The sequence below is a fragment of the Vulpes lagopus genome, chromosome 1 (assembly GCF_018345385.1).
Source record: "Vulpes lagopus strain Blue_001 chromosome 1, ASM1834538v1, whole genome shotgun sequence".
NCBI lineage: Eukaryota > Metazoa > Chordata > Mammalia > Carnivora > Canidae > Vulpes > Vulpes lagopus.
The window spans coordinates 53292322-53307792 of record NC_054824.1 but is presented as its reverse complement, the minus strand read 5'-3'; the positions used below and the strand labels follow the sequence as shown (position 1 = coordinate 53307792).

The 15471-nt window shown below is 44.3% G+C and overlaps 1 long non-coding RNA gene across 1 annotated transcript; it reads left to right on the top strand.

The window, feature by feature from the left end:
* The first annotated feature begins 616 nt into the window (after positions 1–616).
* Positions 617–15154, top strand: LOC121471787. The gene is made up of 2 exons (XR_005982700.1): positions 617–9459; positions 12991–15154. It is a non-coding gene; the product is annotated as an uncharacterized LOC121471787 (long non-coding RNA).
* The last annotated feature ends 317 nt before the right edge of the window (positions 15155–15471 follow it).

Sequence of the window (15471 nt, the reverse complement as noted above, 5' to 3'; positions counted from 1 at the left end):
CAAAAGAACCTATTTAAGCCTCCCAAGGAAGGGAACACGGACATGTCTTTGCATTTCCAGGGCTCAGCACAGTACACCAAGACTGGCAGACACTCACTAAACATAAATTATTGAATCTAGTCAAGCCACAAATTAGCCATATTTTCTATAGCTCTACTACAGCCATCCTCCCCTTTGAAAGATGACCAAAACAAGTTAGAAACAAACTGAAATGATTGTATCTGAAGTGGCATATATTGACACAGCCTAAAAGAAACCCAGTATCAAAGGATGGGGATTCATTCACTTGAAAAAAAAAGAAGAATGTTCTCACTCCTTAAAATAATACATGCCTCATTTCAGTATATTCCATTAACTGAAGCATTAATATAGATTTGCCTATCTGCAAAGGGATTTAGCAAAGGACATTTCTCCTTGCCATGGGACAGCTGAAGAGGTGTAATTTAACGGCTTTCAGAGGCCCGTCACTGGGGTGATTGAGGTGGACAGAAGGCATGGACATGACCAAGGCCCTTAAAAGACACAAACAGGTGGAGAGTATGCTGGGGGTGGGCAGAGGGCTGGGGAGTACAAAAGGGGGAGGCTCGCTTGGAGAGCAAGGACAAGAGAAGGCAGAGTGTGAGGCTGGCAAGGAGCAGGAGGAGGGGTGAGGAGATGGGGGGCAAGATCGCAGCTAAACAGGACCCAAAAGGAGGGAAAGGAACAATAAAGGACAGACCTGTGCAAAAGACAGATGAATGGACGGAGCCCAGGGGAGAGATGACAGTTCATCGGGGCAGGGGGTATATATATATATATATATACCGAAAGACAAAGATGGCTAGGTTAGGGATTTGAAAGATAAGGGTAAAAGGAAAGAAAACAGGGAATAAGTAAGGAGACAAAATAAGTAATAAGAGTACAGGTACCAGTTAAATGCTTCAAAAATCACCAGGCTGTTAGGCTGAAGAAGCCCCACAGCCATACCCAGGAGGGGACCATCAGTAAAGACACAGGCAGGCAATTTAAGTAGCTAGCTACTGAGGTAAAAAAAAAAAAAAAAAAAAAGAAAAAAAAAAAGAAAAAAAAATAGAAGATGGAAAAGGTGAGAAGCAGGAGAAAGAAAACCCAAAGGAGACACTGGCCCAGAAACCTTTTTAACTTTCTGTAAGAATCTTCAAGGCCCCAAACTAGGCCAAGATTCTGACTGACATTTCTGAGCTCACCAGCTGCTGTTTCCTTGAGAGAATTCTGACAAGAAGGCATAGAAATGCAAGCCAACACTGCCAGCTCTGAAAAAAAAAAATAATAATAATAACAACCCATGCTCTAAACACCTCAATGGGGCCGAAGCCTGCAGGGGAAGGAGGCGCACAGAGGAAGAGGGACCTGCCTGCAACTTTCCCCCAGGTATGTACTGAGCTGTTCCCTGTGCTGCTTTCTCCTCTAATTGTCCCCTGGCCGTTCCTGCTTGCCCATCTGTCTTGCTTTCTTTGTGAATTTTTGGGAAGCCCTGCAGGCGATCTGCTTCTGTCATCTGAAGCCAGCAAGGCAGTGTCTATGCGAGCAGGTGAAGCTCCACATTCTGCTTATCACATGGGCGGGGTGGGGGGGAGGACTGCTGGAATCCAGGTCCATGAGGCAGAGCTGGGCGAGGGGAAATCAATGAGAGAAATCACCCCTGCCCAATTCTCAGTGCGTAGGAATGATTTGTTGGCTATGCTGACAGTGGACTTGTTTCCGTGTGTGGGCATTTGAAGCAAAGGCAGAGGCAAGGAGGGTGTGTGTGGAGACAGGGGGACAGGGCAACGCAGGGCAGCTCGAGGGGGGAGATCCTGGCACAAGCACCCTAGGAGCTAGTCAATTACTAAAGAAGAGCTAGGGTTTTAGGAGTGACCTATGAAAATTTGACAGCATATGCCATATGACCTTGAACTTTCGGCTCGTCTTTTCAGTGCCTTGGTAAAATACTTTGAATGTGTGTTGAAATTTCCTTCAAAGTTACCCAAAGGACTTTATTTCTAATATGTAATTTATCTCAAATACTCCATCAGCAAAAAGAGTGGTTTCTTCGGATGACCCCAAAGACACACACTAAAACAATGTGAACTGTTACATCTTTTTTAAAAACCAAGAAGCTAAGCCCCTGAGCAATGTATTTCTTTGGAAAACTAGGACAAGAACCAGTTTCTCTGACATGTCCCCTGGAAATAATTCTTACTACTCACTCAATGTAATAGGTGTACTTTTTTAAAAAGAGTTTTTGGAGCTAAAGAGCTTCATCATTATTCTGTGTTATTACATTATGTTATATAATCATCGCCATCCCTCTGCAAATATGATACGAGATCCTGTGAGTCAATGGACCCCCTGCTGGGCTGTCTTTCCCAAGAAAAACATGCACTTCATTTTATATCCATTCTTCACCATACTCCAGCCAAGGTTTGTTTGATAAGATTTGGGAGCCAAAGAGACGATCCCCAGTCATGTACAAGCCCCCAAGCAGAAACTTGGGGTGACTTGGTCATTTAGCAACTTTGTAACTTCACAGACAGGGGTTCCCCTCTCTTTGGGGTGTTGATCGTCTGTCTATACCCTCAAGGGTGAAAGCTCCTACAATCCTACCCTTGAAGAGGATTTACATCATCCTGGCTTCTGTGTGGCTTTACTCTTTTTCCTTACCTCCCCATTTTCAGGAAGCTCACAATGTAAGGGCCGATTCCTGACCCTTGAATTGTTCAACATCAGAAACTCTAAACTAGAGCAGTGGTTCTCCAAGTGTGGTCCCCAGACAAGCAGCATCGGAATCACCTGAGAACCCTGTTAGGATTGCAAATTCTCAGATCCCTCTCCAGAATTCCTGAATCAGAAACTCTGGGGCTGGGGCCAGGCACAAGTGCTTGACCAAGACCTCCAGATGACTCTGAAACACTGAATCAGGAGGTTACAATGCTTTAAAATAACACACAGAGCTCACATCTCCTTACACGGGTGATTCCAGTTGCCTATTGCTATTGCTTCTCAAGAGACCCCTCCACAAATAACCACCTCTCAGTCAATGCTGTGTGTCTTTGGCCTGCAAAATAGGAGTATTTCTGATAGAAGTTACTTATTACAGCACTGAGAACAGTACCTGTGTACAGTGAGTGCTCTCTAAATGAGGTGGGGGTTGTTTTACCTGTTCCACCTTTCCTGTGCAAAAGGCCTTCACTAGGTGGTGTAGGAAGTCAAAAAGGAAGTAGCCAGGATCCTGGTCCGAGGAGAGGAGGTATCTGAAATTAGAGGTAAATGCACAAGGAATGGAGCAGCAAAATAAGACACGATACAGGTCCACACAATAAGAACTAAGAAGAGAACGAGACAACTGGGAGAAAACTGTGGCGGATGTGTCTTTTGAACTGAGGCTTAAAGAGAGACAAATTTTAAAGAGCAGAGACGGGCTAAGAGAAAAGAACATTGTAGGTGGCTGCTGAGCACCTGGCGCCTGAGTGCCCGCTCCCCTTTCTGTTACTAATATAGTAGCCGTTCATGTAGCAGAGGGGCATCACCTGTGTCTGGGTCTAACCATTTGTCACAATGTTTGCAGAAAATCTTCCTTTAATCCAAACTATACAACTTTCCTGAGACTTTCGTAAAATGAGTCCTTTCCAGTATTAACAATTTTTTTACTTTAACATTCATTCTCTCTCTCTCTCTCTCTCTCTCTCTCTCATATATATATATATATATTATTAGGTCAATGATTTTCAAAGTCCTCTGTCCACTTGCAACAGAATAAGTTGGAAGTGCTTGCAAAAGTGCAGATTCCTGGGCCCTAGCCCAACTGGCTTATTTTGGTATTATTGAGAGCAAGTCAGAACAATCTGCATTTTAAGAAGCTCCCTTGTGATCCTAATGTTCACTCAAGTTTGAAAGCAATGCTTCAGGAGTTCTTCTTTGCCAAATTTGCGGAGCATCGCTTGGGAGTGCTTGTTAAAAATATGGACACCTGGCCATCCTGGAGATTCCAAGTTCACGGCTGTGGAGTGAGGTAGAGGGAAAGGGGTTTTATTAAGTGCCTCTGTGACACTAAGGATCAGGCAAGGTTGGAAAACACCGCGTGTTAGAATGAATGTATGCTTTGGGTTAGAAAGCAACTGTAAGTCGTAGGTTGGCCATCTGCCAGCTGTGTGATTTGGGTGAGCTTCTTAACTATTCTGTGCCTCCAAATTCTTCACCTGCTGAAGACAGCCTTCTCCTGTCCAATAAAATGTGCTTCACAGAATTGCTGGAAGTATAAATAAGTAACTGCCTTAGTATAACATTGACTCCCTCTCTACCCCTTGTTCCATCTCCCCTGAAGTCCCAGCTCTGGCTCTCCAGCTCTGATGAGAAGCAGGGCAAGGACAACAGTGATGGTGAAAGGCCATCAGTACTTACCTCTGCAGAGAAAGGTGGCAGGATGCCTGCAGGGACACAAGATGGGCTCTTGGAGTGGCCTTGCTCTTGGCTGCCCTGGGAAGTTAAAATGGGACTCATGCCCATGATGGAATCAACACCCAGAACTGGCCAGGCCTCTAAAAATAGCTAGACATTCTGGCTGAGCCTTAGGAAAAATAAGGTCTTCTCCTGACATACTACCCCATGCTTGCCTTAAAAGGAGGGGCCTCTGCTTTATTTCCTACCTCCTCAGCCAGATGATGGTAAGCCCCAAATAATTTGGCCTGTACCTTGGTGAACTCCAGAATAGCTTCTGTTTCATGGACAGTTACCAAGAACACGAGTAATGATACTGGTGCAGAAGGTCACAAGTGCTCAGGTTTGGGGGTGGATGCATCTGAGCAGGCCACTCCTCCTACGGACACTAGCAGGGTCCTAGTTCCCATAAAAGCATACAATTCTGGTTATATTCTAAGAAGAAAAAAAGAAAAGAGATAGTTATTGGTTATTTAAGACTTGCAAGCTTGACTGTGGGGTGGAGAAGGAGTAGGGAGAGGTAAGTTGCCTGTATTAGATACTCAGAGTGAGACACAGGTGATTTTTCTGCCAAAAGTCCTGTTTTCCTTCCCTCATCCAGCAAAGGGCTGACTGACTAAGGATCTGTCGCCAGAGGCCCAAGGCCTTGTGGCCAATAAGGGAACAGTCTGAGCATTTCACCATATCTCTCTTTTCATAAAAGTCCTGCAAGTGAGACTGGAGCCCCGGATATTCAGAACCTTATAATAATTGTTATCAGAAATGACACTGATGAATCCTTAACAAATCTTTTTCAGACATTGGAGAATATAAAAAATTGTTTTTAAAAAAGAGGCAAACCAAAATTGCCGGGGGGGGGGAATATTTTTCATAATATTTAAGCTTTCTCAAGTATCTTAGAACCACCCCTTTCATAATAACAATTATTATGTCAATGAATCTCTTTAAAGTAGAGCAAATATAGGGACTTCCATGCAGTGAGTAGTTTTGGTTGCCGTCTTTGTAGTAAGCACGTATCAAATAATAGTAATCACAGTAAGAGACCATTTATTAGACTGTTAATTCTCTGTTCATGACACCTTACAGAAATCTATCTCATTGAGGTCTACTCAGTAAGCATTATTATCCTCACTTTACAGATAAGGAGAGTGAGGTTCAAAGAGGTGAAGTAGTTTGCTCAAGGTCACAGAGCTAGAGGCACAGATACACCGGTGCCCACGCCATGGCCTTCCTTCCTACAGCCCTCTGCCTAAAGAGTACATCATGTTACTTACATTAGTTAGTTACACGGTGTTCTCCCTGTCTTAACACATCCTAGATTTGTCCCAAATCCAAGAGTCTTTCTGCTGACCATTAATGGGAAATCCCTATCCCCACTTCCCCGTAGTGCTGTGCCTTAGTCACTTTTGTGCAAATGCTGCCCAGCTCAGAGAAAGAAATAGAGGAAAGGGGGAAAAAAGCATGTGATTGCAACTTATACTTTAGATCCTGCTTTTACTGTTCCTTAAATTCTGGGAGCTTTAAAACGATACTTGCTCCCCAGGAACGAGGAAAAGGACTGTTTATTATTCATTTAAGGTTTTGAACACTTGTCTGATTACAGGACAGAGGGAGGGAGAAATAAATCTTGTTTTCAATAACATGTTGAGTGACATTTTCTATTGTCATCAGTCTGTTCTGAGAAATTCAAGACCCTCGCATGTGTTATCCCATTAATCTTCAACCCATCCTGTGGTGGGCAGATGGGGTTACACAGTTATTTGCAGATAACTGGCATGGGATCTGGTACAGGGATAAGGGACAGAAAGGTCACCAATATCACCCAGCACACAAGTGGCCAGGAGACACATCATCCTTCTCCATTCTTCCTATTAACACTACCTACTAAAGTCAGAAGATTTGGGGAGGCAGGACACTAAATGATAGTGTGAAAAAAAAAACTACATTCAATTTCCATATCAATGCCCTTTGCAAAGTTCAGAGAAACATGTCTTTATGTTCCCATACTTGATTTTTTACTTCTAATCATGCTTGACCTGAAATCGTTTAATTCTGTTGCGGTTGATTGTTTCGTTTTTGTCTTTCCAGCCTACCTGTGCTCCATTTTCTAAGCCATTCCATGAATTTCTTTCCTTGCATGTTAAATTGGATGATCAGGGAAAGGGTCACAAGGGTTTAGACAACACTTTAATCATAGGGTTTAGACAACACATTTGTTCCCGTTTCCAACTTTTCCTTCAGGTTCAAAATTATTTGTGTATGTATTTTTTTTTAAGATTTTATTTATTTATTCATGAAAAGCACACAGAGAGAGGCACAGACATAGGCAGAGGGAGAAGCAGGCTCCCTGTCAGGAGCCTGATGTGGGACTCCATCCCCAGACTCTGGGATCACAATGTGCCAAAGGCAGATGGTCAATCACTGAGCCACCCAGGTACCACTTCTTTGTGCATTCTAAGTTGAAAAGAAATTAGTTTCCTGGACTCAAGAACAACAGAGTAATTGATTATTAAAAGTTTTTTGTTATTATTTTTTTCCTGTAGATTTTGAAGTAAACTTTTAATTTAGCAAACTCTTGACCATATAAGGTTGGACTTGATAAAGACAAAGAAATTCACACCCTAATGTTAAGTTATCTCACATCACATCTTGCTTACCTCACATCATTTCTCTGGAAATCTTTTTCTTTTGTAATCTTACATGAATTAATCACCTTTGGATCTCAGCTTACTCATGAATGGCAAGTCTTTTAAAGCTACTCTTTCTTGTTTTCTGGACCAAAAAACATAGTGATCTTTCTCTTCTGTGCAAACCCTCACTCTTTAAACTGATTTGCCAAACACTTCGGGGGATCTTGATCTGACAGTAAAATGAAACTTTACTTAGCTGGTAAGTTCCCTGGTTCACTGGAAGAGATGAGACAGTCTCCTCTTTTCAGCCACATCTCCTTTGGCCCCGCTTTCTTTCCTCTCATCAGCTCCTGCTTTTGATTGACCACCACGCCAGACCTGGGGGAGGAAGAACAACCCCACATTCTCTCATATGAAGCTTGCATTTGACTATGGGGGAGAGCCAAGTTCTCATAGCAGAAGCTTATATAGTCATTGGATTGGATTAAATGGATAATTCCCAAGACCAGCCAGTAAAGGTTTTGAATGGGGCACTTAGGACATTTTCCTATTTTCCTGAGAAAAAATTATGGTTTCTAAGCCATCACCAGCAGTAGCAGCAGCAGCACCCCAAGTACACAAATACAGAGGAATTAAATGTACAGAGAGTGCAAGGCCCATAGTGTTTCTTTCCCTTTCTTCTTTCTCAACTTTTACCTTCCAGGCCTGTCTCCATGGGTTGTTTGAGACTGTCCCTCCAACCAAATTAGTTTTTTGTTAAGGATTACCATGTATGTATCTGTAAACCAATTTGTTTCTATGACCCTTACCTATGAAGCCGGATAACAATAATAGCTACTTCATAGAGTAGTGAAGATTTAAGGAGATTGTATTTGCAAAGCACAGAAAATTATCCCCATCACAGAATATGCTCAGAAAAAAAAAAAAAGCTTGTTCTCATGTTCAGTACTTTTATTAGTAGAGTTCATTAACTGCCCTGAGCCTCTAACCTCCTTTGGGGTGCAGTTCTACTTTAGGCATCCTCCGCGTTTCCTAGTAGAGAATCAGATGCCATGAAGCTGAAAACCCCATCTCCTTCCAGCCAGGGTGGCCTGTCCAGACCCAGAGTGGCAAGACAGCTGCCAGCGTCCCTCACCCTCACCCTGGCCTCCCAGACTGTGGGGCAGGTGACGGGCCAGGGGGAGCAGAAGCCAAACAAAAAAATCCTTCCCACAATGAACAATCGTGCTTGGAATGCTGGGCCAGCAGCTGCGGCCCATCAACGTGTGCCCACAACAACTGTACAATAGGCAGCGCAGGAGGGCCCGCTGTGTTTCGACGTGGGAGATGCACTCCCCACGCATGAAGAACAGTTTTCTGCTGTATTCTCTCTCTCTTTAAAAAAAAAAAAAAAGTTTTGCCTTTATAGGGTTCCAAACAGGAAAAAAGAATCATATCGACATATATAAAGCAGCAGCTATTAAAATAATAGCAATAACAATAACAAGATGATGGCTGCACCACAGTAGGCAACTGCCACTTGGGTGGTGTTTATTTCTGAATAAAAGGTAGGGAAAGAAACTGGGCCCGCAGAGCACCACCGTTCCACAGCATGTTATTCCAGGATGGTCTGGGGGGCCACGATAGGATGGTGGAGGTACTTCCCAGTGGTCCTGCCTCAGATAGTTCCCATTTCCTGAGGGTGGAGAGGTACCATACCATTAGATGTGCAGGGCTGCATCTGGATGACAGGAGAAGCCGGGCCAGGGCCAAGACTGCTTCCCGAGGCCACATGCTTCTTTATATCCCCATACGGATTACGTTGCTATGGAATGTAAGGAAGTGTGTGGTTTCGGCAAGTGCCTCTTCACAGGCCCACACCAGCCCCTGGCACAGGTCTGGCCCTTTCCTCTTGGGGGGTTTTGCGCCCCCAGGTATTTCCATCTGCAACCAAGCAGGAGCCTCTGGATCCTGTGGGGACCTCTCCCACTCACCCTTCTCTCCCTCCTGAGGCCAGGTTCCAGGCACGCAGATGGCTGTGCCAGCCTCCCAGACTACCCCCCACCCCATGCCCATTGGCAGAAAGATCACATTTCCTAAAGGCTTTTCACACAGTCAGCCTTCACCCTCCACGTTCCTCCCTCCAATCATTTTGCTCCTGAAATGAGAGGTTTCTACTAACCAAACTGACTTGTGATTCCTTCACATCTATCTCTATCACTTCCCTTTAGGACCATCAAGTCTATGGCACTTTGCGCAGCTCCAGGGCTTTCCCTGCAGGTCAGCAGGTGCTGTGAGGATGGGGAAACCATGGTCTGGGTCTCTAGAAGCCTCCTGGCCCTGCTCTGTCACCTTTTCCACCTCACATCACAGCCCTGTTGCAAAGCAGTGCTGGGTGAAGCTGCTTGCCAAGAAGGTCAGAATACTCAAATAGCAAGTCACTCATCCAGGTGGCTGAGTTCCTTCCCCTCCTCTTCCCTGAACCCCTACATCTCTGGCCCTGACCCTCTACATCTCTGGCCCTGACCCTAGAGGGCCCTTCTCAAACCCACATTCAGAAGGAGTTGGACTCACAGAGTGAAGCCTTGGGCACAAGGAGACACAGCAGTCACCCAAGGCTCATGCCATCACCTACCCCAGCATTTCAGAATAAGGGAGGAAGCTGAAAGGACCCTTTCCCTCACTTAAACCCCAGCTGCAGGAGGGCCTTGTGCCTTCCACAGCTCTGCTTCCTGTCATGCTGTTCGTGTGTGTGTGTGTGTGTGTGTGTGTGTGTGTGTATGTGTATGAGAGAGAGAGAGAGAGAGAGAGAGAGAGAGAGAGATGAGGGCTGGGCCACTCTGTATTTCTACTGTGAGTTCATAAGCAGAAGCACAGGATTTGACCGACACAAGGCCAGATGCCCAGGCTGCAGAGGAGGGGACTGTGAGACAGATTTGAGAAGCCACAAGACAAGGGCAGGGGCAGAAGAGGACAAGAAAGGGCGAATGCAGAGTGGCAGGAGGCAGAGGGGACCACCCCCCTCACAGGTGACTGCACCACAGCACACCAGGCCGCGGGCCCCATCAGGCTGCTGCAGCGCAGGCAGCGCCACCCACTACCTCTTCCAGACACCAGGTGGGGGTCTAATGGCCTTCCAGGGCATGCTGGCCTGTACTCCTAGGGGACTAGAGAGAATTCAGAAGAACGTGAGGGGCTGACCAGGGATGGGGCAGCTGCAGGACTGAACACAGAGACTTAGAGCCTTAGATCAGTGGCTCTCAGCTGCAGGAGGCATTGTCCCTCAGAGCACATTGGCCAATGCCTGGGGTGGGGGACAGTCCTGCTGGTCACAGCTAAGGAATTCTACTGGCATCTAGTGGCTAAACACCCTGCAACGCACAGGACGGTCCTTCACAGCAAAGGCTTAGCTGGCCCCAAGTGTCCCTCTGCTGAGATTGAGAAACCCTGCTCTAGATTGCGATGCTCTGAATGAACAAGGCCTCTGAAGTCAGCATAGTATGGCACACTCAGTGTTCCAAAGAAAATTACTACCCTTCTGGTCCAGATGTTGGTCAGGCTTCACGTCTCTAAAATAGGCAGATGACTCAAAGCTCTACTTCTTCGCAGTGACAACCCTTCCTTCTTCTACATCAAATCTGCTCCAAAGATAGTTCTCCTTTTCCTCCCCTGAGATTGATTTCATGTCATCTACCCAGAAACTGGGGGGCCGTCGTGCAGGTGGAGCAGGACGTGAGTGAAGAGAGGGGAGAGGTGATGAAGGATATTGTCCTGACTCAAAGAAATTGCCCTGCAAGAGGTCTGTCCTGACTTGATGAGTGGGACACATGTAGTGCCTGGCTGCTCCCCCACCCGCCCCCACAGCTGCCTACTCCCTTGCTCCCCAGGAGCAGCTGAGAAGGAGGATTGGGCAAGAACTAGGTTAGCCTGAGGAAGAGTCAGTGGGCAGTAGCCCCCAGACCCCTATGTCATTGACAGGAGGTGGAGGAAGAAGGTAAGATGCCTGACGGCAGAGCTGCAGGATGCATGCCAAGGCAGAGGGGACTCACACAAGAAAGAAGCTGCAATATGGCCCTGCACAAACCATCTAGAGCCAAGCCATAGCTGCTGCAGCTCCTGCTCCCTCCCCCCGCCACCACCACCACACCACAACATGCTTTTCCCTAGTTGCCACATCTACGGTGCCTTATTGACTGCACTGACTTCTGCAATAACTTACTTATTTCAGACAGACCCCCCAGGTTCAGTCCACTTGGCAGAAATCTGCTTGGCCACGTAAACCAGCCCTGTTTCCTCATCAGTGGTCTTTACAACTTCAGAGATGAAATGAAAATACTTGCAGCCCTGGAAAGGGAAATATGTAAAGAACAGCCTGAAGTGGAGAATGAGACTTTTGGCCTCAAAAGCAGGCATGATTGTCTCTAGGACTTTTCCCCTAACCCCTGAAACTGTCTACTGTGTCCCCCACTTTGTATTGAGCACCTTGCCTTTGTTATCATTCAGTCTAACAAGAGGAGACAAGGTAGGTGTGCTCCCCCGCTGGACAGATGTAGACATCGAGGTTTCAAGAATTTATGTAACTTCTCCAAAGCAAAAGAACCAGGAAACATCAGTGGGATTTGAACCCAGATAAGTGTGACTCCCAGGCCACTTGCTTTCCACTTCTCTTCATCAGGGAGAGGAAATTAAAAGAATAGGCAAGAGTATCCCCCAAGGGAGGAGGACAGCCTTCTGGCATTCTTCAAACTCTCCTTTCTGCCTGCCTCATCCCCTACCCACTCAAATACATCATTACAAAAGCCAGGAGGCCTTTCTGTGGAAGGTCTCCTTCCTCATCAGCTTCCTGCCCTCTTGATCACACCTTCCCAGAAATAGGCAGAAACCAGGGGTTACCTCTGCAAGTCCGGGGGCTCTCAAACTTCAGCTGCATGGGAATCTCCTGGAGGGCAGGTTACACAAATGCCCAGGCTCACCCCCAGCGTTGTAGACTCATAAATGTTGCTTTCCTCTGCAAGGGCAACATACAATTCTTACATGCTGGAATCCAGACTTCTCCCTTAGAAACTACAAAAATCAAAGATTTCCCCACCTCCCTTGAGAACTGTTCTGCCAATTCTACCCACTTGTCAAATCAAACAATCTCAATGTCTGTTGCTGGGAGAATGACTAAATAAATTGTAATATATTCACATAATAGAAAACCATAAAAAATGAAAATTAATAAACTACAGCTGCCTCATCAATATGGATAAATTCACAAATACCATTTTAAGTGAAAATACCAAGTCATAGAGGACTGCCTGCAGCATGGTACTATTATATAAAAAACAAGCAATATATTGTTTACCAATAAATGCATAAATGATAAAACGATTAAAAATAACATTTAAATTATTTTTTAAAAAGGAATTTGGAATAATAGTTGCCTCTGAGGGGAAACTAAAGAGATAAATTGGGAAATGGCTTCAGGAAGCTTCAGCAGTATTGGTAAGGTTCTTTTCCTGAGGTGGATGGTTATTTGTGGGTGTTGGTTTCATCATTACATGTCATAGCTTACATATGCATGACATGGATTTTTTTTTACTTGTACATCATATTTGAATTAAAAATTATACATTTTAATTTTTGAAATAAATTACATAAATATTTAAAATAATCTTAATATTCAGAAGAATAGACACCAAAATATTACATTTATTTTGGAATATAGGAGAAGAGAGAATTATGGAAGGCTCATTTTTCATATCATACAATTCGATATCATTTCAGTTCTTCACACTGTTTCTATTTGAAAATGAATAAGAATCAAAGACAGAAGATAAAACAAAGTCATGTAATGCAAAGTACAAATTCGTGTGGCTTTCACAAGCCCTGTGAGAGAACGTCCTAGACATGGTGAGCTACTGGGATCTGATTCATTCTAATGCTGGTTCTGTCTATGTTGCAGGCTTGTACAACCGATACTCAGAGGTACCAAAGGATCCTTACACCCTGGAGGCTACGGTCACCTCCCAAGGGAGCTGCCCCCTGCTCTGGCTGGTCAAACGGAACCAAGTCCGTCTTCCTGAGAGGTTTGGTCCCCTTCAACCAGCTACAGCAGGGCTGGCAATACCCAGTCCTTGGAGAAACAGAAGAGATTCGCCTGAAGCTGAAATTACTTATGAATGCTTCCCTTAAGGAATGACTCTGATTTTGTCATATACTCTCATGCTCCTGGGAAGGGAGAAGAGAGGAGCCCTGTGTTCAAAAGTAAGGAAGAGTCTCATGCTCTGCACATAGAGGTCCATTCCCTTGCAACCACAACTAGAACCGTTCCTGTGCTCTTGACACACGCATTCAGCAAAGATTTTGAGGATGGAATTTATGCCAGCCAGGGGAAGAGTATAGGACCTAGAAGACAGGGCTCCTGCTCACAGGGGGCCAACAGTCTAAGAAATTAGACTCATGAATATGGCACAATTCAATGGAATTTCGAGTCAAAGCACAGATAGTTCCAAAACATAATTCTTCTCACATAGTCCACCAAGTATGCCTGGCACATGGCACGCCATCAAATCTCTACCCATCCATACAGCCCCAAATACCATTTTAAGTGAAAATACCAAGTCATAGAGGACTGCCTGAAGCATGGTACTATTATATAAAAAACAAGCAATATATTGTTTAGCAATAAATGCATAAATGATAAAACTATTAAAAATAACATTTAAATTATTTTTAGAAAAGGAATTTGGAATAATAGTTGCCTCTGAGGGGAAACTAAAGAGATAAATTGGGAAATGGCTTCAGGAAGTTTCAGCAGTATTGGTAAGGTTCTTTTCCTGAGGTGGATGGTTATTTGTGGAATTGCGAGTCAAAGCACAAATATCTACTCACTAAGCAATATGCACATGACTCAGTTCCCTGATCTGTGGGATGGGGATAATAAACATACCACCTACCACATATGGTTTTATGTGGAATGAAAGGAGAATACATGTAAAGGAGTTAGAAAGCTCTCAATAATTGTTATCGATTATTAAGGGGGTTATCCTGACCTGTCTTTTTTCCAAAATGTATCTCTTCGACAGTGCACCTGGGAGTGTACCCAGAACTTAGCTAAAGCTCATAACATTTGTTGTTTGAATTCCAGAAGCATGCGTGTTTTCACATGCCGTGCTCTGACAGTGTGGTCTCAATGCCAAGAGCCCACCACACCTCCACACAGGGGATGTGGTGCTTATCCGTACATACCTGGGAGTCAGGGAGACCCAGGTTTGGATCCTGCCCCTCTCACTTTTTAGCTCTGCGACAGCCTCTCTGAACTTTAGTTAACATTGCAGAAACCTTAGTTTCCTCATCCACAAAATGGGGACAATGATACTTAAAGCTGATTTAAAGATTTAAAAGGTGATGGTTACAAAGAGTCAAATATAAGCCCTCAAGAAACAGTACCTGTTGTTCTGCTATTGTACATGGCAACAGCTCAAGGCTGATGTTGGGTCCTCAGGCACCTGACAAAGGGAAGATGAGATTTTTAAAATAAAATAAAAAAGAACTAAAAAAATAAATAAAACCTCCTTACAGGATCTTTTTATTTTCCAATTATTAATTCTATTATCATGTAGCATGCATTCACACTTACATGTGTTACTAGTATGTAATAAAATATACTATTAAAAACTGCTTCATACATGGGACTGATCTTAAAGAAATTTCCTGACTGGGAAGCCTTCATTTGTGAGCAGTACTGAGATGCTAGTCTGTAACCATACGTCCTCCTGAGTACATGAAGGCCACAGAGTGTGTATTCCAAAGGTGTGGAGTTTAGACATAAGCACAGGAGGCAGAGTGCCTGGGCTCAAATCCCAGAATTCCTACCCACTCCCACCAGCTGCGCCACTTTGGGCAAGCTGCTTGACCTCTCTGGTTATTTCTTTATCTGTATAATGGAGATATTGATAATAGCATCTACCTTGTAGGGTTTTCGTAAGAATGAAATAAAAAATACATGGAAATGAATAAAACTAGTGATGGGTACATAATATGTTTTTAAGGATTTTTATCTTTGATAATGTACCTGAAATGTTCCTGGAGCTAAATTGGTGTTCAATAAACACTTATTTAATAAATCACCTATTCTCTTTTTGTATTCTAAACACAAACTGTGGGATCATAGAATTTCTGGTTCAACTATTTCTGCTGTTCTCTTTAAACACAGCACACTGGGGCAGACCAGTAGTAAGGAGTGGGATGCTGGCCAGTCCCCTCTCTCCTTTTCTGCAGTGTGATGGAGCCACCCCCAAAGCTAGACACATGCCTCTTGGGGACCTAAAGCACAGTGATAGAGCTCTGAAGCAGATACCCAGAAGAACAGAAGGGTTAAATGATGTGAAAACAAATACGACATAGTCAAAAACTAGATGGACTTGACAAGAAAAGACCTTCT